The 27292-nt window shown below is 39.7% G+C and overlaps 1 long non-coding RNA gene across 3 annotated transcripts in view; it reads right to left on the minus strand.

The window, feature by feature from the left end:
- The window catches only part of LOC308608965, a 179203-nt gene that overhangs the window by 111300 nt on the left and 40611 nt on the right, over nucleotides 1-27292 (minus strand). For all 3 annotated transcript variants that reach the window (XR_014014254.1, XR_014014255.1, XR_014014256.1), the window contains exon 2: nucleotides 25991-26178. This is a non-coding gene — a long non-coding RNA (uncharacterized lncRNA). The remainder of the gene's footprint in view (nucleotides 1-25990; nucleotides 26179-27292) is intronic.

Genomic DNA, 27292 nt, shown 5'->3' on the forward strand with positions numbered 1-27292 from the left:
CTTAGGGTTAGAATTTGCCTCTGGAGCCCCAGTCTAGGCATTACCCCACACGACCCTCTACCATATTCCCATGTGGAAAGAGGCCAGGGGGCAGGGGTTATAGTAGTAAGAGTTAAAGCCATGGAACATCCGTAATGAGAAAGGATGAAAAGGCAGGAAGAGCGAGGCATGGTCTGTGCACCTGGATCGGGGTCAACAGCACTGTCCTGCAGGCTACACCCCTTAGATGCAGAGAAATGCAATCTTCCATGGAAGAGCGCTCATGCAGATTTCATGCCTCCTCCCACAAAGGTCAACTCAAAGTCCACCTTGTTTTTGAAGACTTCCCTGGAACTGAAACCACCCCACCGTAGAAAATTAAATTCCCATAGACTTTATTGCTCCTAATGTTGTTGTGAAGATCAAGTGAGATAATGCATACTGGAATGCTTTGTAGAAAGTGATAGATCTACAGCACCATTAATGAGAACCATCAATTAAAGATGAGAATCCTTACCTCTGAGATATGGTGTCTGTTTTGACATGAAAGGAAATGTGAAAAAGATGCTGCTGTCTTCACCTGTCATTAATACTTCTCAACTTTCCTCATAGGGCTCGAATGAAGGGGCTTGATGAAAAGTAAATAAACTGAAAGTGGCTTAGAGTCTCACCAGAACGTTGGCTTCAATGTCTGTTTTCAGCTTGATTTATACATCGCGACCACAGTCTGTAGTATTTAAGTTTCCTTCGTATAACAGACTGAGGATGAGGTTGTCTCAGAAGACTCAGAGAGGGCCTATATAACGCGCAGGGACAGAGTCTTTCTGACTGTTGAATTCCAGAGCATAGCTACAGCCTTGCCTGAGTTACCAATGTTGGATGGATTACGTCATTTCCAGCAGAATTTTGACAGCCCTCCAGTAAAAGGGCCCCCGCAGAAAAATGAGGAGTTACTAAATCATATTTCAGGGAATCACTTGACTCAGAACTGGCGGAGTCAGCTCTAAGAGAAAGAAAACAGAGGATCTTCCCCTGAGCTGGACTTCACACAAAAGCAGCCAGCGAGATCTTGGAAACTGTGCCTCACGAAGAGTGTGTGGCTTCCACAGCCTGATAGGGATGCCCGGGTCCCTCAAACCAGTAACACTGTACAGTCCCCAGCACTCAGGCATCGCTTTCCATCTGAGCTGAGGACCCTGAAGCAACTTAGAGAAACAGTCTGTGCGGTAGAGAAGGAAGCCCCAGAATCAATGAAGTTCAGTTCCCCCTCTAGAGCCTCAAGACGAAATACAGGCTGCAGAGGCAGCCGACTCCTTATCCCCTATTTACCCTGAGGAAATTCTGCCAGTTCACTGGGCGCGAGTGGATGCAGAATCATCTGCAAGGTGCTCTCAGGAAACAGATTTTTACGTGGAAGACAGTCCTTTCCCTCAAGTACCTGCCCCCGAAACACCGGGCACCACTCTGCAGAGAGGGCTCTGCCAGGCAGCTCCTAGAGAGAAAGCAGGCGCTGCAGTTCCTGCCTGCAGGCCAAGGTGGGCACCGCATACGCTCAGCTGCTATAGCAACTGGACAGATGCTCACCGCGACCCGTGGGACAAGCCTGTGTGTTTTCATCTACATAAATCTGCAGGCCAGCCTGTGTGTTTTCAGCTACATAAAGCTGCAGCAATATCAGCATGTTTGGAAGAAAGCTGTCAACATACTTCTGACTTAGAAAAGACCTCAAAAAGCAATTTACTTTTATTAAAAGGCCACCAAACTGCAACACTGATTCTGACTCGAATAAGGAAGTGGACCAATTTAGTTCAGAGGTGGGCTTTTAGGGAAGTCAGTCTTCGTTTAACCTGTGTTGCTGGTATGTGTCAATGAGCTCTCTCAAGTCGGGCCCGGGCGCTAGTTATTGGAATAAAGGCCACAGGTTATAAGTTAGGGAAACATTTGCCTTTGGAGCGACAAAGAGCAAGTGAATTTTACAGGCTGTTAGAGGAAGCCTATCCCAGACCATTTGGTCATTTGCCAGCTGACCATATGGTAACCTTTTGTCATTTTTAGAAGGGCTAGGTCAGGGACCTTAGCGGCCACCCACCTGGACGAATCCTTCCCAGGAGCTTGACACCATTAGAATATATCTGACCTCAGGGTCTAAATTGAAATCACCAGATCTGGAGAAGCACTTCCTAAAGGGCTTGCCCTGCAGGCTTTCAAGTCAGGAAACGCTACTGCCTACACCCGCTGTGTGCCACCTCTGCTCTTTTCATTGACAATAAAACTCTGAAAAGGGCTATTTGGACTCTGGCTGCATCTCTCCTCAGCTTGCCTTGTGATAAGTGCCCTCCCATACACAACTCTGTTACTGCACTGGAAAGTGACACCATGATTCTGTTTATGAATGTGTCTTCCCAGTGAGAATTCCAGTTCTTTGAAGGAATGTGTGTTTAACTGTAACACCAGATGTAGCACATAGAAAAACAAAATATGCAAGGAAGGAAGGAAGAAAAAGAGGGAGGGAAAATTACAGAACTATTAGTAATAACAATTGTCACCATTTATTGAATCCTTACTGTACAATAGGAATGATCTTACTTGCTTTATAAATATTTTCTCATGAAAGTCTCAGGGAAACTCTGTTATTATCTCTCTTTTGCAGTAGCGAAAACTGAGCTCAAGAGTTAAACTTTCCTCAACTCACAGAAATGAAAACTGGTGAAATCTACATCTGAAGTCAGTTGTTTTTTTTTTTAAGCTGAGTTGGGTCTTTGTTGCTGGGCGCCGGCTTTCTCTAGTTGTGGCGAGCGGGGGCTACTCTTTGTTGCGGTGTGCGGGCTTCTTATTGCGGTGGTTTCTCTTGCTGCAGAGCACAGGCTCTAGGCGCACGGGCTTCAGTAGTTGCAGCATTCAGGCTCAGTAGTTGTGTCACGCGGGCCCTAGAATGTGAAGGCTTCGGTAGTTGTGGTGCTGCAAGCTCAGTAGTTGTGGCGCATGGGCTAGCTGCTCCTGGCCTGTGGGATCTCCCCAGACCAGGGATCAAACCCATGTGCCCTGCATTAGCAGGTGGATTCTTAACCACTGGGCCACCAGGGAAATCCCTAAAGTCAGATTGAAGTAATTCCAAATCCTGTGTTCTTATCTACCAAGCCCAGAAAATACCAGAGCCCAGAGAATTTAAGAATCTTACCTGATCCCATACCTAGTTAGTGGGAGAGTAAAGGAAGACTCCTGGTTCTAGCAGTTAGGAACTCTTTGAAATTTTGTTCTTTAATTGTTTCACAGATCACAAGAAAAATATTGTGCCCTGGACCTCAGGAACCATTGGAAACTACAGACTTGAACCAGGGCTGAGAAAGTCAGTAGGAGGGTTCATCTCACTTCTTGGTTCCTCTGCGACATCTGCTTCATTCCTGCTTGAAGTTGAGTGTCCTCTGCTTTTCAGTTAAATGCTGGAAAAATAGCTGTCTCACAGTCTGGAGAAATTTAAAAATCTGGAAAGCGGGACTTTAATAAAAAAATTAATTGACAATATGGGACTTCCCTGGTGGCACAGTGGTTAAGAATCCGCCTGCCAATGCAGGGGACAAGGGTTTGAGCCCTGGTCCGGGAAGATCCCACATGCTGCAGAGCAACTAAGCCCATGCGCCACAACTACTGATCCTGCGCTCTAGAGCCTGTGAGCCACAACTACTGAGCCCGCATGCCACAACTACTGAGCCCACGAGCAACAACTACTGAAGCCCACATGCCTAGAGCCCGTGCTCCACAAGAGAAGCCACCGAAATGAGAAGCCTGTGCACCTCAATGAAGAGTAGCTCCTGCTCGTTGCAACTAAAGAAAGCCCACGTGCAGCAACGAAGACCCAATGCAGCCAAAAATTTTAAATAAATAAATAAATAAAATGAAATAGAAGGAATATATACTCATGATAGATAATGAACACAGCATACAAATTTGCTACTCTTTAAACTCACAAAAATAGATTTTACTTACATAATATATATTTTAAAATTGAACTGTGTCCTGTAGTCTCATAAGTATTCATTACCTTAAAAATAATGCCTTCTGATGGATTGGACAGTGAAGTTGTGTTGATCAACCCATTTATAAACTAAATAATGGAGGAAAACTTTGCAGTTTTGTCCTTTTCTATAAAAAGCCGACATGCATATCTTCCCCAGATACACACACGCCCAGGTTGCATCTTAGGAAATTCCAGAAAGCCCAGGTTTCATCTGACATTTAGATACCTAATTTAGCATAGCACATCCTGAAAATTAAGTGCATTGCCATTTAATTGATGTGAGGTTACTGGGACCTGTAAAATGGAAAGGATCTTTTCAGTGATTGACCAGGTCAATCTGGTCTTTCCTTTATAGAACATTTCTTCATTTACAATTTTCAAAGGAACAGGATTCTAAGGTGCTCCAGATGATTGGTTTAAAACTTCACCAAGGCTTGTCAAAAGAACAAAGTGAAGGCAAAGAACAAAGTGAAGGGATCCAAAGATGAAGAAAACAAATTCCTAGGGACAACTCCAGTGTGGGAGATGAGAATCTTATTCCATGAGTACAGAAGGGTCTCATGTTCATGGGTGCCAGGAGTTCAGCTAAGAAGTTCCTGGGTTCCTCAGATCCTGGGGTCCAGCGGCAGTCATTACAAAGGAGACCTGCCTGGGTACCATACTGTGAGGAAGCACACATCCTCAGTACCGTGACCCCCAGGAGCACTGGCAAGTGCACGGCATATGTGCATAAGTGGTTCACTTCCCTTGCTAGGTCCCGGAGTACAGGCCCCCTTATGTGCAGACCTGTGCTTTTCTGTAGTCTCAGGATTATCTCAAAGACTAGTTTTTCTAGGAAGTGCTTGGGTCATCAGAATGAGGCACTGAAGGAAGTCCTCTGGCATAAAAGGAAAGATAAACTGGCTTTATTGGGGCTACAGTATTGCTCATTGTCAAGAACGCATCCAGCGAGGAGACATCCCAACAAGAAATGAGCTTCAGGTCTCTTGGCCCTGGCTCCCTGGGGTCCACCTCCATGCCAGTCTTCCTGAGAGAGACAGGCTGGCAACTGAGCATAGACACAGGAGGAAAGTGGACTCTTGCAGCACACTTGTTATGATTACATTTGTTCTCCCTCCAAAATAGACTTTTATGGTATTAATTAGTACAGACAACTTTTCAAGACATTCTTTTTCTGGCAAAGGACAGAGAAATTCGCAGGCAATATATAGCAGAATGCCGTGCTAACTCAAGGTAATTCTTAAGTCCAGGCTCTCTCTCTCTTTTCTCCTGGGAAACGTGTTTTTCCACAAGCTACTCTTGGTTCTCTTCGGACCATTCCATTTCTATTTTCTCTTCTCAAACAACTGGTATTCTCTATTTGCTCATGGGTTTTCTTCCCTCTTAAATTTAACATGACCTTTACAAAATTCACTCTCTTCTGTAGTCAGTGCCAGGCAGTGATTAAGAGAAGAGGCTCTGGGAGACTTCCCTGGCAGTGCAGTGGTTAGGAATCCACCTGCCAGACGTAGAGAATGGACTTGAGGACACGGGAAGGGGGAAGTGTAAGCTGTGGCAAAGTGAGAGAGTGGCATGGACATATATACACTACAAAATGTAAAATAGATAGCTAGTGGGAAGCAGCCGCATAGCACAGGGAGATCAGCTCAGTGTTTTGTGACCACCTAGAGGGGTGGGTTAAGGAGGGTGGGAGGGTGACACAAGAGGGAGGATATATGGGGACATATGTATATGTATAGCTGATTCACTTTGTTATAAAGCAGAAACTAACACACCATTGTAAAGCAATTATACTCCAATAAAGATGTTAAAAAAAAAAAGAATCCACCTGCCAATGCAGGGGACACGGGTTCGATCCCTGGTCCGGGAAGATCCCACAAGCCACAGAGCAACTAAGCCCGTGCGCCACAAGTACTGAGCCTGCGCTCTAGAGCCCACAAGCCACAACTACTGAAACCCGTGTGCCTAAAGTCTGTGCTCCGCAACAAGAGAAGCCACCACAATGAAAAGCCCGCGCACCACAACGAAGAGTAACCCCCCCTCACCGCAACTAGACAAAGCCCGCAGCAACGAAGACCCAACGCAGCCAAAAAGTAAATAAATAAAATAAATTTTAGAAAATAAAAAAGAGAAGAGGGTCTGTAATCACATGAACCTCAGCTTCAATTGTGACCCCACGAGTTACTGCACAATCAAGTAATTTACCTTCCCTGGGCCTGCAAATTAAGACTAGTGCCTGGATCATAGAGCTATTACAGGGATTTCAAATATAGCCCATGTAATGTGCTAGATAGTCTCAGGCACGTAGTAGGGACTCGGTAAATGTTAGCTTTATACATTCTCACTTCACCCCTTCAGTTTCTGCCTCCAGTTCTGATTGATAAATTATTTTCTGACTCTCTGTGTTCAAATTCTTGAGAAAGAAAATCAGGTTGGCATAACTGTCCTATCAAACCACATAGCTACAGGGCTGTCCATGGATTAATGAGTCTTCAGTCAGATGCCCTCTCCTGACAGCCTCACCATGGCCTGGACATGAGTTTAGGTTATAAAACCTGCCTATCAAAGAAGCAAAGGCTATGAGGGAAGCAGTTTCCTGAAGGAGAGGCAGGGCTGATTGGTATTGATCAGCATCCTGGAAAGAAAGTATTTACAAATGCAGGTTTTCACAATATTGTACCAATGCTTCTTTATATCAGAAATAATCATGGTAAATGCTTGTTATTGGTTTTGATGAGTTTGGCTGGTAGCATACACCTGCGTTTTACTTAAGCCTATTTACTTTGAGAATTTCTGTTGTAGTTTAAGATAATCAATACAATGATAATAATTCAAAGCCAATTCTAGAAATACAAAGTAAAATTTTTTCTATGAAACTGTCTTCATAGCAATGAGCATCTGACATGGCAGTGGGCAGAACTAATGTGAACTGTGTCTGCCATTGCCTGTGTGGTGAACATCTTCCTGAAGGTAAAGGGGCTTCACGTAGCAGGCAGGCATGCCAAAAAACATCCACATAAACCTCCTAGAAAGGGGCATGAGAGCTCAAACTCAAATGAAACCATCTGTGCAGAGAGGTCTGTGGAGCTGATGAGTATGTTATTTACAGGCCAATTCTGTGAGGTTTGCTGGCTGAGTAATTAGGACAATTGCTACTCTGGCCTTTAGCCCCTGCTCTGACTCAGCTCACACAATTTATCTACCCAAACAGACCGGTTCTCCACCACTCTTCTGACCAAGCACAGTGCTGTCTATTCTAGGGCATAACTTCATTGCCAAATTATTGTCTACTTTGGTACAATGATTTATTTCTTCTTAGTTCGTTTTAAAACTATGAGGAGGGCTTCCCTGGTGGTGCAGTGGTTGAGAGTCTGCCTGCCGATGCAGGGGACACGGGTTCGTGCCCCAGTCCGGGAAGATCCCACATGCCACAGAGCGGCTGGGCCCGTGAGCCATGGCCGCTGAGCCTGCGCGTCTGGAGCCTGTGCTCCGCAACGGGAGAGGCCACAACAGTGATGAGGCCCACGTACCGCAAAAAAAAAAAAACTATGAGGAAATAACTTTTGTAACTCAGTTGTTAAAGACAACAAGACACAGGTGAATTCATTCATTCAGCCATTCATTTAACAAATGTTTTCCAAGGACCTACTTATGATAGACCTTGTTTCAAGTGCTTGAGATACATCAATGAACAAAACCAAAAAAAAAATCCTACCGTAATAGAGCTTACCTTCTATGCAGATAGAAAATAAACAAGATAGGGACTTCCCTGGCAGTCCAGTGGTTAAGACTCTGGGCTTCCACTGCAGGGGGCATGAGTTCGATCCCTGGTTGGGGAACTAAGATCCTGCATGCCACGTGGCCAAAAATAAAATAAAATAATAAAAATAAAATAAAGTAAATAAAATAAACAAGATAAATAAGTAAAATATAGGGTATGATGGAGAGTGATAGAGATTGGATGTATTTTTTTAAAGAGCAGCAAAGAAAGAAATACTTTCCTTTTAAGGTGGAGGGGTAGATATAACATTAGTAAGACTGGGAAAACACTGCATGCAGAAGGAAAGTCTCTCACATGGACAAATTCTTCTATGGGTAACAACTCCCCAGTGGCCTATAGCCACAGGTAGAACAGAAGTTGAGGACCTCAAACCAGCCAAATCCACCAGAGAGGGAGTGAATTCTACTGAAGATCAGAGGATATGTTAGGTAAGGCCATAAGGCAAATAAAAGCAAGAAATAGATCTAGAAACCTGGTAATCAGAAGAGGAGGAAATATCAGGCATGTACTGAAGATAAGGCCAGACATAAGTGAGAACAAACTGAAGACAGTCTCCTATTAGGAGCTCAGAGGTAGGTAGGGGTAATCTGGAACCAGATCCCCAAACAGGATCTTAGTAATAGGGGACAGAACTCAGCCAAAGAACTTGAGAAGCAGATATGTAACAACTCAGCCAAGCTAACCTTAACTCTAAATCAACATTCACCCTCAACTAGCAGCTTTGAAAAATGTCTTGGGGCAGAAGTCACTTCATTCTGTCTCGGCCTGCAGGTAAAAGGAAGGGAGGATGGCTATGATAGTAATTTCAGGGATACTTTTTAAAGTTCTTCACAACCGGTATTACAGTGTAGTGTCCAAGCAGAATGGAGACAGGTCCTAATGCTGAAGAGGGTCCTGGAAGGCAGTTCCAGGTGTGCCACCTTAGTTGCTGAATGGATCATATAGTAGTGAGGGGGGATGTCTAGGGCAGTGACAAAGAGGACGTCTGGAAGCTCAGGGAAGTGGCTGATAAACAGCTAGTACTCAAACACCTCAATATATTGATATAATTTGCCCATCTCTCAGGTATTAGCTCCTAAATCCAAGATCCTTGAGGAAGAGCTTTGATGACAAAAAGTAGCTTTGTCCATTCATAGCATTTTGGTCCATGTGAAGAGTGCAGTGTAGTCATTACAACACAGAGTTCTGGCCAAGCCACTTGCAGGCTGTGTCTCTGGCACTTTGCTTATTCTCTCCAGGCTCTGGATCTCCAGTCATGAAATGGGATGATGACACCTACCTCGCAAGGGTGTTGTGAAGATCAAAGGGAGGGGAAAATGTGCCGAGTAGTGACTAGCACGTAGAAACTGTGAAGTAATCACTGGAATAATGTTGCACTAGAAGGGACCTAGATGAGATCTCGGCCAGTTCCCTGGTATATATGAGAAACCTGACATCCTGGGATATTGTTATTTCCTCGTGGTCACCCAGTAGTTTAACACAAGCTCAGAAGAGGAACACAGGTTACCTGCCACCCAGTTGAATGCTTTTCATTCTACGTTACACTGTAACTCTTTTACCCTTTACAAATAATGTACTGGAGCTTTGCCCCTGTGCTGCATCAATAAGATACGCATTCATGTTATTGGATTGGCCAAAGTTTGTTTGGGTATTCTGTAAGAGGTTATGGAAAACCCAAACGAACTTTTTGGCCAACCCAACAGTAACTTTTTGCTGTAGAACATGTAGCAGGGAAGAGGGAAAACTAAACATAAAATGAGATTTTATGCATAAAGTATAAAACCTATAGAGGTATGCTTAATGAAGGGCCTTGGAGTGTGGCGATGGGGATTCCAATGAAAATAGCACACATTTATATATAGGCTATGAACTCATTCTTTCCAGAATGATTAGTCAGCATGATGCCATCTATTTATTGTCCTCACAAATAATTCCCAGTTATTCTCTAAGCTGACTCTCCAGAAGCTCAGGTAGGGGAATATATTCTGACAGAACACAGACGATCTTGCCCTGGGAACCACTGCCACTAAGTCTCCCGTGAATCTGCATTTCTCCCTTTATCTGGCAGCTTCCAGACAATGTTTAGAAGCAGCGATGTTAAGTAAATAGCCACATTGTGGAGAGTTCTTTCACCAGAGTAGCATGACCCCTGACAGCTGGGGACAGCAAACTCACATTTAAAGAACACTGACATGGGCTTCACTGATGGCGCAGTGATTGGGAGTCCGCCTGCCGATGCAGGGGACACAGGTTCGTGCCCCGGTCTGGGGAGATCCCACCTGCCGTGGAGCAGCTGGGCCCGTGAGCTGTGGCCGCTGAGCCTGCGCGTCCGGAGCCTGTGCTCCGCAACGGGAGAGGCCACAACAGTGAGAGGCCCGCGTACCGCAAAAGGAAGAAAAAAAAAGAACACTGCCAAATGTGTCACCCTACTCCCTGCTTTCCCTTTAATTACCCCACGCCTGTAAATGGGTTTGTGTGTGGAGACAGCACAGTAGACAAGCATGAGGCCTGGATTTTAGCCGCCCGCCTTCCTCTCCCATCTTCAGATCTAGAAAAGAGCAGCTCCACTGATGGAACTTGAGATGTGCTTCCATGGTTCACTGGTGTCTGGGTTTTTATGTGTATGTGATTCTTCCATAGACACAAACCCTTAACAGTTACTAAGGCAGGAGAACATGTGCTACCTTCCAAGAAGCAGCAGACTCAGTCACAATCTGTCAGAAAACAACTGTTTGCCAAGGAACTCTCTCAGAAGCACTAACCTTAGTTTAATATGTTATTGATTTTCTAAACTGTTAAGTATGGTTTATAATGGCAATAACCTACACGATACCACTCATTACATCAGTTAATACCTAGTTTATTAGAACATTAACTTTCATCACAGGCAATTAACCGACAAACTGATTGTGTGTGTGTGTGTGTGTGTGTGTGTGTGTGAAAGAGAGAGAGAGAGACTTATAATGAGAAATTTCCAAGTGAACATTAGTTAAGTATTTTTAAATGGCTGTGGGAGCTTGACAGTGTAGCCCAAACTCTTCTTACTTTTTCTTCCTAGAAGCAACAGGCCAGTGCTATGGAAGTATGAAACCCCCCTGACATTAGTGAGCTAATTCACAATTAGCCATGGGAAAATCATGTACATAATTGATTAAATGTCACTATTAACAGAAAGATGTGTGTGTGTATACATATACACGTAGAGAACTTGGGAATAGGATAAGGAAGAGTTCTAAACTATGTAAAAACATTAAGTGTTGCCCCATCATTGGTGTAACGTAAGAGTCATGTTTATTCCTTTATAGGGATGTAGCATGACATATGGAAAGTTCTTTATATTTTATTGTATTCTCAACCTAGTATATTTCTATGAAATTATATTGTCTACCTATCTCTACTCATATAACAATTTTTTTCCTAAGGCTCATATAAACAAATATGTGCCTGAAAAAGATGCCTTGATACCTTTGTTTATTTTAAGTTTAAAAACTGGTGTTTGGAGGAAACAAGACTTCCAGAATGTTAAAGAGATTGGCATATCCTCTACCTGACACACAATAGTACTACTGAACAAATTGTCAAAACACTCATTTTACTGTTGTTCAGAAATTAACCAAAGGCATACAACAATCTGAGAAGCATTTGTTTACGCTCAGAAAACTGCTGAAATTCAGGCTTCAGGTACAAGCAGTGTCAGCCTATGACATTTTCACCTGTACCTGCTCCCTGTGTTCCCCTGCCTCTCACTAAGCTCATCTTGGATGGCAGTTCTACTAAGGTGGACAAGCCATAAAAACCAGAAGCTTCACTGCCAGTTGAGGCTGATCTAATTTGGTAACCCACTTGCAGGGACTTTGTCAAAAATAATAGCTATCTTGGTGACAAACAATCAGGGAAGGCTAACATCACAGCTGTGACACTGGATGAAGCAATTTACCATACAACCCAGCAATTTCACTCCTAAGTATCTACCCAAAAGAGGTGAACACATAGGTCCACACACAGACTTGTACACAAGTGTTCATAGCAGCATTATATATAGTAGTCAAAAAACTAAAAATAACCGAAATGTCCATCAATTGATGAATGGATAAACAAAAGGTGGTATACACATAAAACAGAATATAATTCAGCAATATAAAAGAAGGGACTACTGGTACATGCTACAGCATACATGAATCTTTTTAAAAATAGTTAAGTGAAAGAAGCCAATAAAAAAAGACCACATATTGTATTATTTCACTTATGTGGAATGTCCAGAAAAGACAAATCTATAGAAACAGAAAACAGATTACTCATTGCCAAGGACTGGAGGTAGCACTGTAGAGTGAACTTAAAAGAGCAAGTGGGATCATTGTAGATTGTGATTATGGTTGCACAGCTCTATAATTTACAAAAAAATTTAATTGTACACTTAAAATGGGTGAATTGTATACCTCAATAAAGCTGTTAAAAATTGGTGTATGATAGAGTATGAAAATATGGGTAAGAACACTAGCACTGACATAGAATAATCATTAGCTCTATTGTAATAATCTAACTTCTCTTGAAGTATGAAGCATCTTGAAAAAGCATTGTAAGATTCTAAGTTTTATAAAGCAAGTCTCTTACTGCTTCATAATATACTAAAATAGAAAATTCTGAGCACTCCATTATTTCCCTTGGTGTATCTTAAGAAATCTTCCCATTCAATAAAGAAGATGTGGCACATATATACAATGGAATATTATTCAGCCATAAAAAGAAACGAAATTGAGTTATTTGCAGTGAGGTGGATGGACCTATAGTCTGCCATACAGAGTGAAGTAAGTCAGAAAGAGAAAAACAAATACCGTATGCTAACACATATATATGGAATCTAAAAAAAAAAAAATGGTTCTGACAAACCTAGGGTCAGGACAGGAATAAAGACGCAGACATAGAGAACGGACTTGAGGACATGGCGTGGAGGGGGAAGCTGGGATGAAATGAGAGAGTAGCATTGACAAATATACACTACCAAATGTAAAATAGATAGCTAGTGGGAAGCAGCCGCATAGCACAGGGAGATCAGCTCAGTGCTTTGTGACCACCTAGAGGGGTGGGATAGGGAGGGTGGGAGGGAGACACAAGAGGGAGGGGACATGGGGATATATGTATACATATAGCTGATTCACTTTGTTATAAAGCAGAAACTAACACAACATTGTAAAGCAATTATACTCCAATAGAGATGTTTAAAAAAAAAGAAATTTTCTGATTCAGAAATGGTCTCATAAATCATGATAATAATAATTTCAGATAGTTATAGGAGAATCTACTCTGAAATTAAAAGATGTGTAATTACATAAACTACATACAGGATGTAGGAAAAAATACAGGATTTGCTCCATATTACAGTTATTGAAAGAGAGAAAAATAATTGCTAATAATTTACTTTGGCATTAGCTTGGCATTAGGCAATGCACTGAACAAAAGAATGAATACTATTTCAGATAGAATCTACCAAGGTGTTCTGAGATGAATGTAATTGTCAATTTCTAAACTAATTGAGGAACCTGAGATCATTGTCCTTATGTTCCTTTATAGAGTTTCTTTGCTAGAGATTGATCACTCAGTTTATATTTTGTCAGAACGACAGCAACTCAATAAAAGAGTCATTTTGGGGCTTCCCTGGTGGCGCAGTGGTTGAGAGTCCGCCTGCTGATGCAGGGGACATGGGTTCGTGCCCCAGTCCGGGAAGATCCCACGTGCCGCAGAGCGGCTGGGCCGTGAGCCATGACCACTGAGCCTGCGCGTCCGGAGCCTGTGCTCCGCAACAGGAGAGGCCACAACAGTGAGAGGCCCGCGTACAGCAAAAAAAAAAAAAAAAAAAAAATTAATTTTGTGCTGACAAGATTTTTCCTACAAAGTAGAAGATAAAATTATGGCCAATACGCTTTCTCTTTATTTAAATTTAAAATGTTGGAAGAGCCATTTCTACCTATGAAAGTTATATAACATATAGGTATATATACACATATGTATATATTTAAGTAAATAGTATTACCTAATGTTGATGGAGATATGGGAAATTTGATAATACCATATCGTGCTGGTGACATTGCCAAATGGAAAATAATTTGTCAGTGTGAATCTTCAAACATAAAAATCTTCATGCCTGTACCTAGCAATTCTCTTTCAGAGAATCTATCCAAATATCCTGCTACTTGGGCACTGCTTCAGTAGGTACAACTTTTGGGGGTTTAGGGTATGTGTGGATAGGAGAAAGCATAATCTGACTCAAAGAATGTTAAATATTTGCTAATTTCAAAGTGCCTGCCTGCATTGTGATAAAAGAATTGACAAAGGCTAACGTAGCTTAAGTCTCTTTTCCTCTCTGATGTATTTTCCACAAAGCCCTCCCAATTCAGCTTCATTGCTGTGTCAATCATACCCCATGTGAATTAATAGAGATATTACCAAAAGATCTGGGCAGAATGAGTCTGGAATTGTGGCTCTCAAAGCTAATGTAGAAACAATTGTCACTTTGGTCCCATTTTGTAAGGTTTTACTCTTTAAGGCTTTTGGCACCTTGTGACCTACAATACTTGCCATTGAGCATGTGCAGAGTCCTCATTTGGGTCCCCAAGCTTCTGATAGCTTTGTACCAAGCATATCATTTATGTAACAGGATAAACGCAATTCTTCCTGTAGGCTCAGAAAGAGGCCACAAAGGCTGAGAAGAGAGCAATTGTTGCCTGGTAACTGCAGGATCTAAGCCAAGGGGCTGGCTCATCTATGTAGGATTTGCAAATGGGGGGATGGTGGCCCAATGCTGGGTCTTCCAGCATTAACAGATCACCCACCTCCAGATCAGATAAGAGGGTGAGATTAAAAAGTCAAGATATTTAATTTCATTTTTGTTGGTTTGTTTTGGTTTTGTTTTGTTTTATATTTTTTACTGAATTACTGTAGCAAAAAGAGATGTGCATGTATTATAAGTGTGCAGCTCAATAAAATCTTATAAACTAAATCTACCCATAACACTAGAAACCAGATCAGGAAACAGAACATTACCAACTCTACAGACTCCTCCCTCAAGCTTCTTCCAGCCAATCACCCCACTATTTTTGACCTCTAACATAACATGGAATAACCTGGCCTATATTAAGAATTTTATATAAATGGTGTCATAAAGTATATACTCTTGTGCCTGGCACATCTGTTCAGTATTGCGTTTTTGATATATTGGTGTGTATAGGTGTAGAATGACCATCCTCAATTCTGTATAGCATTCCATTGTGTGAATATACCACTATTTATTTTTCCATTCTATTATTGATGGTCAATTAGGCAATTTTCAATTTGGGGCTATTACAAATAGGGCTTCTACCAACATACATTTGTTGAACATATACGTGCATGTCTGTTAGATATATGCCTAAAGAGTGGAATTGCTAGGTCAAAGAGAATAATATGTTTCACTATAGTATATAATGCCAAAGCATTTTCTAGTTATTATATCAATTTATACTCCCACCTGCACCTGTAGCATATGAGAGTTCCAGATGCTCCACATCCTCACTAACACTTAGTATTTTCTTTTTCATTTTAGCTATTCTGTAGGTGATGTAGAAGTGCATAGTAGTGAGGATTTATTTCAAGAAAGATTTGATTGCACTGTGCTTTACCTCCCCTCAACTCAAATGAGAGGAGCTCTGGTATCTATTAGAAAATCTTCAAGTGTGTTTCCAAGAGCTTGAGGAACAAAAGGACAAGCATCTGACTTGTGCTTATGAATTTTAAAGGCAAGACCTATGGCTGGTACCACCCCTTGCTCTTGGCAGAGTGGAGAGGGCTGACCACAGAGCCAGCTCCTTTTTCAAAAAAGTAGGGAAGAGGGGCAGGTTTCCTGGGGATCAAATATGACCTTGAAAAAGGGATCCAATCTGGGTCTTCTTAGCATTTACTCCAACCCAGAGGACTGGTTAGAATACCTAGGACCCCAATTATAAACAGTTGAAAGCCAAGATGCCAAAGGTAAAGTTGTGTACAGTCAGCCAGAGAAAAGGCATTCCCCTAACCAAGGAGTTGAAGTGGGAGGTCTCCAATTGGAAAATTGCTAAGGACCCCATAAATGCACCCTGTGGGAAGGAAAGAGGTATTATTGGAAAAATACTATCACCAGAGTACCCCAACACCTGATTCCAAATGAACCAACCACTTAAACTTGTGCCATTTTCACCATTGCCCTGGGGTCAGCCAAATAGTAATTAGCAAACAACTAAGAGAAGAAGTTAGTTCCTGTCCTTTTCCTGCTGCAGGCTTCCAGTACTGGAGGAGGTCTGTGCTTAGGAAGGAGAAAAGTGTAACTCTGAATAAGTTTGGCATTTGAAATAACACTAGACTAGACTGGAGTTAAGTCATTACATGATGAACTTGTCAGTGCTTTAAAGAGATTTAAATATTTTTTACTGGTTAAGAGGGACTGGAAAAACTAGGGGGCATGTCAAGGATTTCATCCAGGGGCAGACAGAGAACTGACCCAGAATAAGAATTAAAAGGAGGAGGATGAGAAAGAATAAGGAAGAATTTCATATAATACAGGTGATTGACTTAATGTTTAAAAAAACAAAAAACTCTGATAACCTCAATGTTGATCCTCCCGATGATATTCAGTCTTTCACAGGCACAGTTTATAGGCAAGCAATAAGCAGCAAGATGTTTGAAGTTTACATGAAAAGTGCTACAGTGCATTTAAAGACAAATCAACCTTAACTACTACCTAAGCATGTGCTTTAGAAAAAAGGCAAAATCATTCAACCGAAGGTGTCAGAGTGACATCTCTGAGTGACAACAGCCTCTACTGATCAATGAACAGTGATAACTGCGGGCCTGTGCCTTAACTTGAAGACTAGTCCATTGAACTGTTCTGACAGCTCTTGGGACAGAAACAGTTCTGCTCCAGTTATAACAGCAATATGTGTGACCAACATACAGGCTACTGAAGTTTCTGTACCACAAGTAAATTCCAGTGAATGTTCAAGGGGTACATGGAGTGTAAGCATTCCTATTCCTATTCCTATTTCTCCACCACCAAAGCCTACAGCCTTTAGAGTCCATTCTTCAACAAGTCTGGTAAACAAACCACACAGACCTTCAGGGAATGTAGCCAAAAAATTTACCTAATCCTATAGTAGGAGTCAGAGGACATCCTCACCTCATAAAGAAGAGCATCCCAAGAAAACCAAAATGTAAGAGAATAAAACAAGTGAAGATGCTAACAGTCTTGTTTTGAGTGGGCATGACAAAACAGAAGTAAAGGAACAACTGTATATAAAAAAAAAATACAACTCAACTGGAAACTAAGAGACTTCTCTTTTGGCTTCTCAGAAAACATCAAGTACAAACCCCTCCAATATCCCTGGTCTCCCTGCAAATTCTATTCCAGTTATCAAGGATTCAATAAAACTGAGATTTAACTGGTCAAAATAACTTCAGTGGTCCATAAACAATATCTGCCAACTTAACCTGTTGTATTCAAATGCTAAAAAAGGAGAATAGAGTGTACAAAATTAGACATGACTAAAAAAGGATTTAGGTTTATTTGCTGACCTCCCTGACTCGGCTAATCAGCATTTATTAGGAAGTCCTAATTAGTAAGTGCAGAGCCAGGAATGCTATTATTAATTTGTTATCAACAGTATGAAGGATGGCAGATATTGATAAACTTAGTTATTCTTTCTTAATCTGGCCAAAGAAAACTAACAGATTTTTCCAAATAACATGTTTTATGAATTCTCCATTGTGCTCCTTTCTGTCATATGTACGTTTTTCATGAAAAATTGCAATTATTCAATCTCTCCCTCTATCTTTCTAAATTAATTTTCCAAAGTTGAAGTATAGTCTTTACACCTTTCGGAGATGCATTAATTGAGCCTTTCTTTTCACCATTATTTAATAGGTCTAACATAGGTACACTATTTCTTCTTCCCACATTTTTGTTCTCTGTAGTCACTTTGCCTTCCCTTCCACTACCTGAGAAAATATGGTATATTAACAAGTGAAATGCACAATGTCTGGTATTTTGTGTAGCTATGGATTTAGGATTTAGATTAATCTCGTTTTGTTTACACAATGGGAAAAATTCAGCTTATTAAATACTTCATAGAATTGCACCCAAGCTTTGCAAGTAGGAAAGTTGGACATTTTCTTGGTAGTGACTTTTTAATTCTAATTTTCATAACCTAGAAATCAGGCTGTTGCTTTCACATGATGTATGTAGTATCTCATGACTGGAGTTTGTTTTGTCTTATAATATCTATAGTCCTTTTGTTTTTCAAGAGCTATATTGTAAACAGATGATATATTACCTAGTTGAAAATACATTTAAAACATGCACACACACACACACACAAACTTGCAAAAAAAAAAAAACAGCAACACCAAGGTTAAGAGGAAAAATCAGGAATGAAATAAGCTAAATGTTTAGCATTAAAGGAGTTGGGATTGTGAAGGTATTTAACTGTGCTCAGTATTTCTAATTTTCTGTGACACAATTATACAACATGTGTAATGTTAAGAATATAAAAATAGAAGCTTGGAGCTGTTGATTTAGAACAAACATTAGAGAGCTAAGGATTTAGATTTTACTTTAAATGGTTAGATTAATTTAATGATAGTTTAGATTGTCTATACATTTAGAAGTTTTGGTGGGAAATCATTTATAGCATTTCCACTAGATATATTTTATATATATAATGTATATGTATGTATGTATAGACGTGTATGTCTCTCTAGATGTTGTGTGTATCTGTGTGTATGTATGTGAAGTTCAAAAGCATTTTATTGCTTATCTCATTATATATAGTACTTTTTAAGTTACAAATGCAAAACTTTATAACAGATATGGAACTCTGCCTTGCTGGAGTCTAGAAAACTATAAAGCGATAAAGAGCCAAAATGACTTTTTATACATGTTTTCATGTGGACTGAATGGGATTATGGAATATTTGATGGTAGAAATGCCACAGTGTTAGCTGAATCATCAAATAATTCCTAGACTACTTCTAACATCAATGTCTGGAGGTTATTTCTACGTTATACTTGTAACCTTGGGTCAACTTTATGATGCCTTTAAGCTTAACAACACGAAACTCTTTGAAACTGTTAGGGAGGTAGTCTAGAGCCTTTAAAAAAATCTAGATAATACTGGTCTCAATACCTTGTAGATAGCTCAATGTTCCAAAAAGATTTTTGCAAATTCCTGGTAGAGGCGCTAAAGTAGAGGGAGGAACTCCAGCTCTGACTGTCTGCCTTCAATTAATTCTTATCCTCTACTCTGTGTCTCAGGATTGTTCCTTTCACTCCACCTTAAGGGGAAAACCTAATATGAGACACATACCCTACTCCTGGAGACCCGAAGCCAAAAGCAAACAGGATATTATTTTTTAATTCTACTGAATAGTATATGAGCCTAATATATCAAAGTAAATTTAAATTGTATGTTAGATATGCTTAGCCTTCAAATCCATTGATTACCTGGGTATAGGATATTTCTCCCCAAATCCACTGCCTCAAATAGCACTTTGGCCTCTTGACACTTCCTGAATCCTTCTACTCATCAGTTGAACCATATTCTCCCAATGACACTATTTTCTTACTCTATTATAGAAAACAATTCAGGGTTTATTAATATCTATTTCTATAACCACCACTTATAACCACTGAATGAGAAAAGTATCAAAACAAAAGCCATATGGAAAGGAGATCCCGGGATGGGGAGAAATTTATATTTATTTTTTATAGATCCATTGACTAAATTTGTCCAGTCCATTTTAAAAGAGAGTTGAGACAGCATTAATTCATCCACGTTGAGAAATATTGGCACTGTGCTTGGCTCTAAGAATACTGTACTGAGTGAAATAGACAAAACCCGTGCACTTACATATTTCCTTGTCTGGGGGGGACAAACAAATTATCCTATAAATAGGCACAGTCAAGAGCCGTGATGAGTCCTGTAGAGAGTGTAAGTTTTGCTAAAGTGTACAGGGAACCTAAGTTCAATTGAAAACTCAAGGAAGGCCCTTCTGAGATGGAATCATGTACAGCATGCCTTCAAGTATAAGAAGAAGCCGGGCATGGAAAGGGCAAGGAGGAAGATGGACAAAGGGCCTGAGGTAAGAACTTCGGGTGTTTGAGAGAATGAAAGAAGGTCAGGAGTGAGAAGCATAGGAAGGATGTTAGCAGGGCAATGCAGGACAAAGAGTTTGTAGAGGAAAATAGAGGTCAGCTCCCAAACGATGCGAGATATTATTTTTGGTATAATTCTTGGAAATCCTTGAAAAGTTTTGGGGAGGAGGTGGCATGATCCAGTTGACATCTTAAGGAGATCACTCTGTAGTTTAGGAAGAATAGATCCAAGAACAACAATGAATGACATTTATTTTCATAAACCTAGAAAAGGTTATGAAATTGGAGATACATTACACAAATTAGATGTCAGATAACAGACCTTTTCTGGAAGAATTAGGTGTCAGGGAATAGATTCAATTTGTCTAATGACAGAAGAAGTGCCTGTTAGGAGCATTAGAATTCTAGAATAAAATTCCTAGTAGACAATACATATATGAACTTTCTCATGTAAGTAAAGATATCAACTACCTGAAATGCCTTTTCCCATTTGATCGTCAAATGGAACATCTGATTCTAATATTCCCATGGATCAAAGCCTTGTAAGGTCATTCAGACACAATTTCATGGGGGCAAAACCAAAAACTGCAGGTCTAATTCATACTGCCTTTGCCTTCACACATCTCCACACAGCTGATGGTGCGACTGCCGCAGTGAAGAATAGGGCTCCTAAATTTGAAACTATATTACCCACATCACTTATCATTAACATGTGTCCTAGTCACTTTATTAATTACATAAATCTTTTTTACAAGGGTCCCTGGGATGGTGGACAGACAATACGTGCAGCGCCATCGGCTGTCAGTGCCAATCACTTGGTGAATATGATTAACTATATTATAGATTCATTAGGTGCTTTTTAATCATGTTTACACATTTTAAGAAATAATTGAATTGGTTGCATAGACGTGATAATAAGGAGGCAAAGACAGAAGACCACTATATGCTAAAATTGGTTTTACACATTTCAGCAAAAATACACCACATTAACCTCATGCTAATATTCAGAAAATTTTCTACAGCCCTTGCTTACCTTTTGGTACAGATCTGCATTTTCCTAACAGCTGGGAGTGTACAAGTTTAAATCTGGTGTAGGTTGCTCTATTCCCCCAGTATATTTCCTTCCTTGCAAAACTATTGTGGAGCCTTTTAAATTTGAATTTTCACAGTAATTCAGAGGAAGTTATGCTGCAGCCAGTCTCAGCTCTTAATGGCTTATTCACATGTAATGACACACGAAGTAGGCTTTATTTTGTATTTCAGGAAATTGACTGGTGCATTGTGTTTTTCTTTTCTGGAGGTTGAAAATGTTAGCTAGAAATGCCCCCAAGCATAAAAGAGATGAAGACAAAGCACAATTGGTCAGAGGCCCTACAGGTTTTCATAGCATTCATTCCTAATCTTCCAGAAAAAAATCTTCAACTTTGCTTTCTATGAAATAAAAAATTCTGGCATTGATTATTACCCATTCTTAACCATGCTCTTAGTCCATTCAGATATCCATGAGTGGAACTTTCCCTGTAAATCAATAAAACAGGTCCCAATTTCAAAAACGCTTCATACAGTTTCAGAATTTGTTTTCAGAGGGTGCCACCGAGGGAATCCTAAATCAGTTCTTAATTTTCTATAATATACAAAATTTTGGTTTTGCTCTCTGCTATCACACTGATGAAAATTATAAGTAAAAGGGGTTAAGAGAGCCCAAGGGAGAGCACAAGGACTTTTCTGAATCTTCTTTCCTAATGTCCTGATTAACAGAAAACAAAAGAATTGGCCTCTCGGAATTTGATAGCCGGAGGGGAGAGTATGGGGGAGGGGAGGTGGAGAAGCACATAGTTAACTAAACAGAAGTCACAGCTGCTCCTCTATCCAATTCCTTGCCTGCTTGTTCTGAGGCCTTTCGTTGGGCAGAATTGGAGAAATAGCATGGTAAACGATGATACGAGATGGACGGATTTGCTGTATACTGGAAACAGCAGCGAGCAAGTGATGAAGACAGAGAATGGATTGGACTGTATCTGGGGAAAGAGAAGACAGGGGCTGGAGGAGACTAGGTTTGGGAGTCTGGGAGCATTTGGGTAGAGGGGGAGGAAAGACTTTGATTCTGCTGTCAAGCCTGTGATACCCTGACAGAGAAAAGGACAGAGAGAGGTTTAAGTTGTGTTGACTGTTAAAAAGTATAAGCACGCATAGCCATTTCTTTAGAGACTAAAGTCTACATATCTAAATAAATAAATAGGTAGGAAGATAAATAGATAGGAGGTAGATAGATACAGATGTAGGTAATAAAATAGCTATCATTTACTGAGAACCTACTATGAGTTCAGCTTTTTGATACAATATCTCTAATCCTGACAAGATAATTAATATATTGTGCTCATTTTACAGATGAGAGAACTGAGGTTTGGAAATGTTAACTGGCTTGTTCAAAGTCACACAGGTATTAAATGGACATACTGAAGATTTTAATGAATACTGAAGATATGTATGAACCCAAAATCTATTAACTTTTTCCCTCTATCATGCTGCTTCCTTGTGCATTCTTCTTTCTAAGCAGACAAAGTACAGCAGCTTTAGGAGGAAAGAATTCTTGAGCTTCCCCTTTCATCCTTCTTCTGCCAACATAAATATTTCCTCCCTAAATTTATTTTAAATGGAAACTGGAGAGCTAATATTTATTACATAATAGGACATAATTTAAAGGAACAAACAATTATCTGGTTCAATTGAATTTCATTTGACTTATTTCTTCAGATAGACAGGACTTTTAGTGGGGGTGACAGAACACACATAGAAATACAGAATCATTCGTTTGTGATACTGATTCATAATAGGCATTCTCCCTCTCTTCACACATATCACAGGCAAATTTGTGTTCTTCTCAAAGACCCAAAGATTCATACAGAAACGAGAAAAACAAAAAGTACAGAAGGCCCAGTTCTCCAAATAAAACAGGAATATCACAGAAACTCAAGGCAGCACAGCTTCACTGATCATTTGCCTACCTGGAATACTGTCGGCAATATTCAGGTTTAGCCCTCTTTTTCTTATCAGAATATTTGTCTGGCAGTGTTCTTACGGATTATCTATTTCTGCTGAATAACTTGCAGCAGGGATGCTAATCAAGAGAAAAAAGAAGCTGCCTTTGGTGATGAAAATTGCTTTCTAGTGACTGTGCTAATCAATCTTCTACAAGGGAAATCAGGAGTAAAAGATGGCCAATAATTGCAAAACATTGCTGCACAATGAAGAAAAATAATTGACGCACAAAGCACAGAAAAGCAACTCTTGAGAAAATGTTGCGGAGTTAGCTATTTTAAAAATATATACATTGGAAAGTAGTTTTTCACAGTTTAACACCTAAGCTTTATTTTTAATATAGGTAAGGACTATGCCTACTTTACTCTGGCATAATAGTGTTTAATGACACTTCATAATCTGAAAGTAATCTAGGATTTCTCATTTGGAATCTGAAAACTCATTGAAAGTTATAAAAATTATCAAGATTGTTGATGCACAGATTACATTTAGCTTCTGATCATAACTTTTTTGTGTATGATAATCACAACTGAATTAATAGCAGAAAATCTTTATTTCTAATGATCCCCACCTGTCAGTGCAGCTCAAGTAATGATCTACAGTGTTTCAGACTCTTTGTTTAGAGTTTACTTACAAGTTCACTGTGATATTACAGCTATGAAATCCAATGTAGCGTTGACGCTATAGCAAGTTTTGTGCAGACATTGTAAAGTAGAAACTAAAACTTATACTCTTCCCCATTAAAAAAATGTATGGATGCTTTTTCAATCTGTTGTGCATCTAAACCAATTTTTCAGGACTTTATATAACTTAAGAGCCAACTACACAAGAGATCTGGAATCATATATGTGAGTAAAATATGCGAGATAATGCCTGAAATTTGGGAAATCAATTTTGGCTCCTTAGAAGCACATACATACCATGTTTCTTCAAACCTAAGAGAGCATCAGTTGTAAGACTCACTGAAACAATTAAGGAAGAAATATATCACAAATTAAATTATGATGTATTGCATTAATGAAAGTCCTACATGACACATGATCTGGTCACACCGGCCTCTTTTTGCTTTGAAGTTTTCTTCTGTTTCCAAGTGATTTGGAATTTTTTCCTGCTTGCAGTATATTAGGCAATTTCAAAGGAACGTAATAAAACCTAGAACAGCAAAGTCTCTATGATGGGAATCTCTCTAAGGTCTCATGAAGCTTCTTTTGTATTTCTTTGCACAAAATCATGAAATTGTATTCACTCCTCCAAGGATAAATATTTGCTTTAATAGCAACAAATTTGTGCCCTACTGCTGTATTTTTGAGGCCAAATAATTCTATATTTCAAACCAAATGATACCGATAATTTTTTTTTTTTTTTTTTTTTTTTTTGCGGTATGCGGGCCTCTCACTGTTGTGGCCTCTCCCGTTGCGGAGCACAGGCTCCGGATGCGCAGGCCCAGCGGCCATGGCTCACGGGCCCAGCCGCTCCGCGGCATATGGGATCCTCCCAGACCGGGGCACGAACCCGTATCCCCTGCATCGGCAGGCGGACTCTCAACCACTGCGCCACCAGGGAGGCCCGATACCGATAATTTTGTAATGCAATGAAACTCAACATGTTTAGTAACATAACCCAACTGAAATGATATTAAAAGCTACAACCAAGAGTGCATACGTGCAGGCAATGACAAGTACGATGTAACTGCCAGCTGGACAACATAGAATACAGACACATCCTGATTTCAGAGAAGTTAAATGTGAAAAATGCCCATCTTAGAATTGATATGATACAGTAATATATTGCAAGGTGAAACTTTAGAGATGATGATGTTCCGTTCCTTCATTTTTCACAGTAGCTCTGTTGGGCAGCACCCTGCAGACCTATAAGGCCTGTACTTGTCCAGCTTCAAGACCAAAGAAAGAGCCCAGCGACAGAGACATCAACGGTTTAATGGATGGGGGAGCTTACTTCTGAAGTAAGGTCCTGGAGCAACACCCCACCACAACCACGTGTGGCAGATGGCGGGCAGGACATGGCAGCCGTCTTTGCTCCTGGGGCGCTGGGGGTGGTGGTGGAGAGATGGCCAGTTGTAGGGAAATTGACTTCAGGTGGGCTCATTAGTTACCAGGGAAACCAGTAGAGAGGCACGCCCCTCACAGCCCCTTTGAAAAGAACAATCACTAGCTGGGGCCTGGGGCAAGTATGTAGGAAGGTCGGTCAATTGGGTAGAGTATAGGTGAAGCAGGCACTGGTCGGGCAGGGTATGTACAGAGAGCAAGAGAGCAGCCATCTTGAGTGGCCTGTGCACACAAGCTCCATGAGGCTCAACAAATTAAGAAAAGCTGCCCCAGATGGTGGTAGAATCTAGACAAGAATCCTAATTTTTAGGACACCAACTTACACAATTTTGGTGATCTGTCCCTTTTGAATGATTTATTACTTTATGATTTTCTTATTATCTTGTGCTCACAGCTGTTATTTGATTGAGGACTGGTTTAACTCATCATTTTATTAATCACTGATTATTGAACAAGACACATAGGTTGCTTCTGTGCTTTACTAAGTGAACCTACTTGGCAATATAAAATGTTAATCCATTACATAATTTCAATATCAGTTTCTAGTAAGTAAAAGGTAAAATTATTATCCTTGATTAATCTTCCTAAAATAACCCTTTCATTCTGTGAAATTAAACGTCTTCCTTTTGTTTGCTGCATCATTTCTAGATTTCTCCATCCAATTTTTAAGGCTTTTCTTAATTTAGTGTCACTACTCAATTTGATTTCTCTCCACTTGAAACCATATTATCCTGCTTTTTACTTTAGTCATTATAACTACTACTAATAAAATGCCTGTAAAATTATTGTTTAATCTCAGTTTTAATTACTGACCATGGAATCTTCTGAAAAGTAATTTATTATATTAATTGGCTTTGGCTACTAGCACACAATGTACACCATATCTGTGCTTTGACTGTTACTCACTTTTCGATGCATTTCACAGAATCAGAAAAGTAGGTTCTGGAGTCAACATACCATTGGCTATGAGCTGTCACGTTTGACTTCTTCACCTGGCTTTAACAGTCCTTTTAAAAGTTGGTTTTAGTGGTGTGCAGTAGACATTGGCACACATCAAGTATATGTGAAGGCATTCTCAAGCAGAATATCACCTTTTCAATTCTTTTCTCATGACAATATATCTCTGTCAGTAATGAAGCTTCTTCCTAAAACAAGAAACAAAATTTAAAAACCATTAAATCAGGCATCACTGAATACATTAAAATTATTGCTATATAACAGATGGTTGATACTGACTTCTCTATTATGTCTCACACATCTACTCTGCCAAAAACAATAGTGCTCAAAATACTGAAGGACTAACCCAATACAAAAATAAGAAACTTCATAGTAAAAACAGACTTACTAGTACCTACATATGTTTGTCATCATTCAGAAAGTATTCTGGATCAGTAGAAGTATGTTTAACTATGGATCAAAGGACAAAGGAGGAATTATATGTTGTTTGAGTTGGTTTGCAGTAGGTGGTAATTTCTTAACTTTTCTCTTCTTCTTTAGCTTAACAGACTGAAATCCTAAGAACAATCTTTAACCTGAAAGCCATGGTCATTTTGCCATAAAGATTAGTCAACAAGACATACGTTGTAAACTGTTGATCACATTTCTATTTCAAATACAATTATACCATCTTACATAATTATAGATATTATGATTGAATCATCACCTTTTACATGGTAAAACATACACACATATAGCATTATACATAGCACCATATAGACATGAAATTTTAGATATTATGACCACAGGCTTTACAAACTCAGGTTTCTTAAATCAGAAAATAAATTAAATATTCAAAAATAGATCATTTAATTAATATGGTGGAATATTAATGACCATTAGAAGTTGTGGCTTCAAGCAATTTCTCAGTATAAAAGAAAAGTTAAACTTATATTAAGTTTTTTTAAGTTTTAGTTATATGTTTTTTATTGTAGTTATATTGTTTTTAAAAGCATATCATATTATACAACTAATGTGGTCCTAGTTAAAATCTATACATATTATATGTAGCTACCAATATATATTTGTTTCTCTATATATTAATATTTAGAAGGTATACCTCCAAATGTAAACTGAGAACAGTGATTGCTATGAATCATGGCATTATGAAATATTATTCTGATAAATTAAACGGGATTACTTTGGTGTTTTAGTATGTTCATTTTGTTATTGTTCTTTTTTTAATACAAAGTATTCATATTTTCTGGAAGATTTATTCATAATACAATATGAAAATATTCCATTATGCCTCCTGATTAAAAA

This window comes from Mesoplodon bidens, assembly GCF_964165515.1.
Source record: "Mesoplodon bidens genome assembly, chromosome: X".
NCBI lineage: Eukaryota > Metazoa > Chordata > Mammalia > Artiodactyla > Ziphiidae > Mesoplodon > Mesoplodon bidens.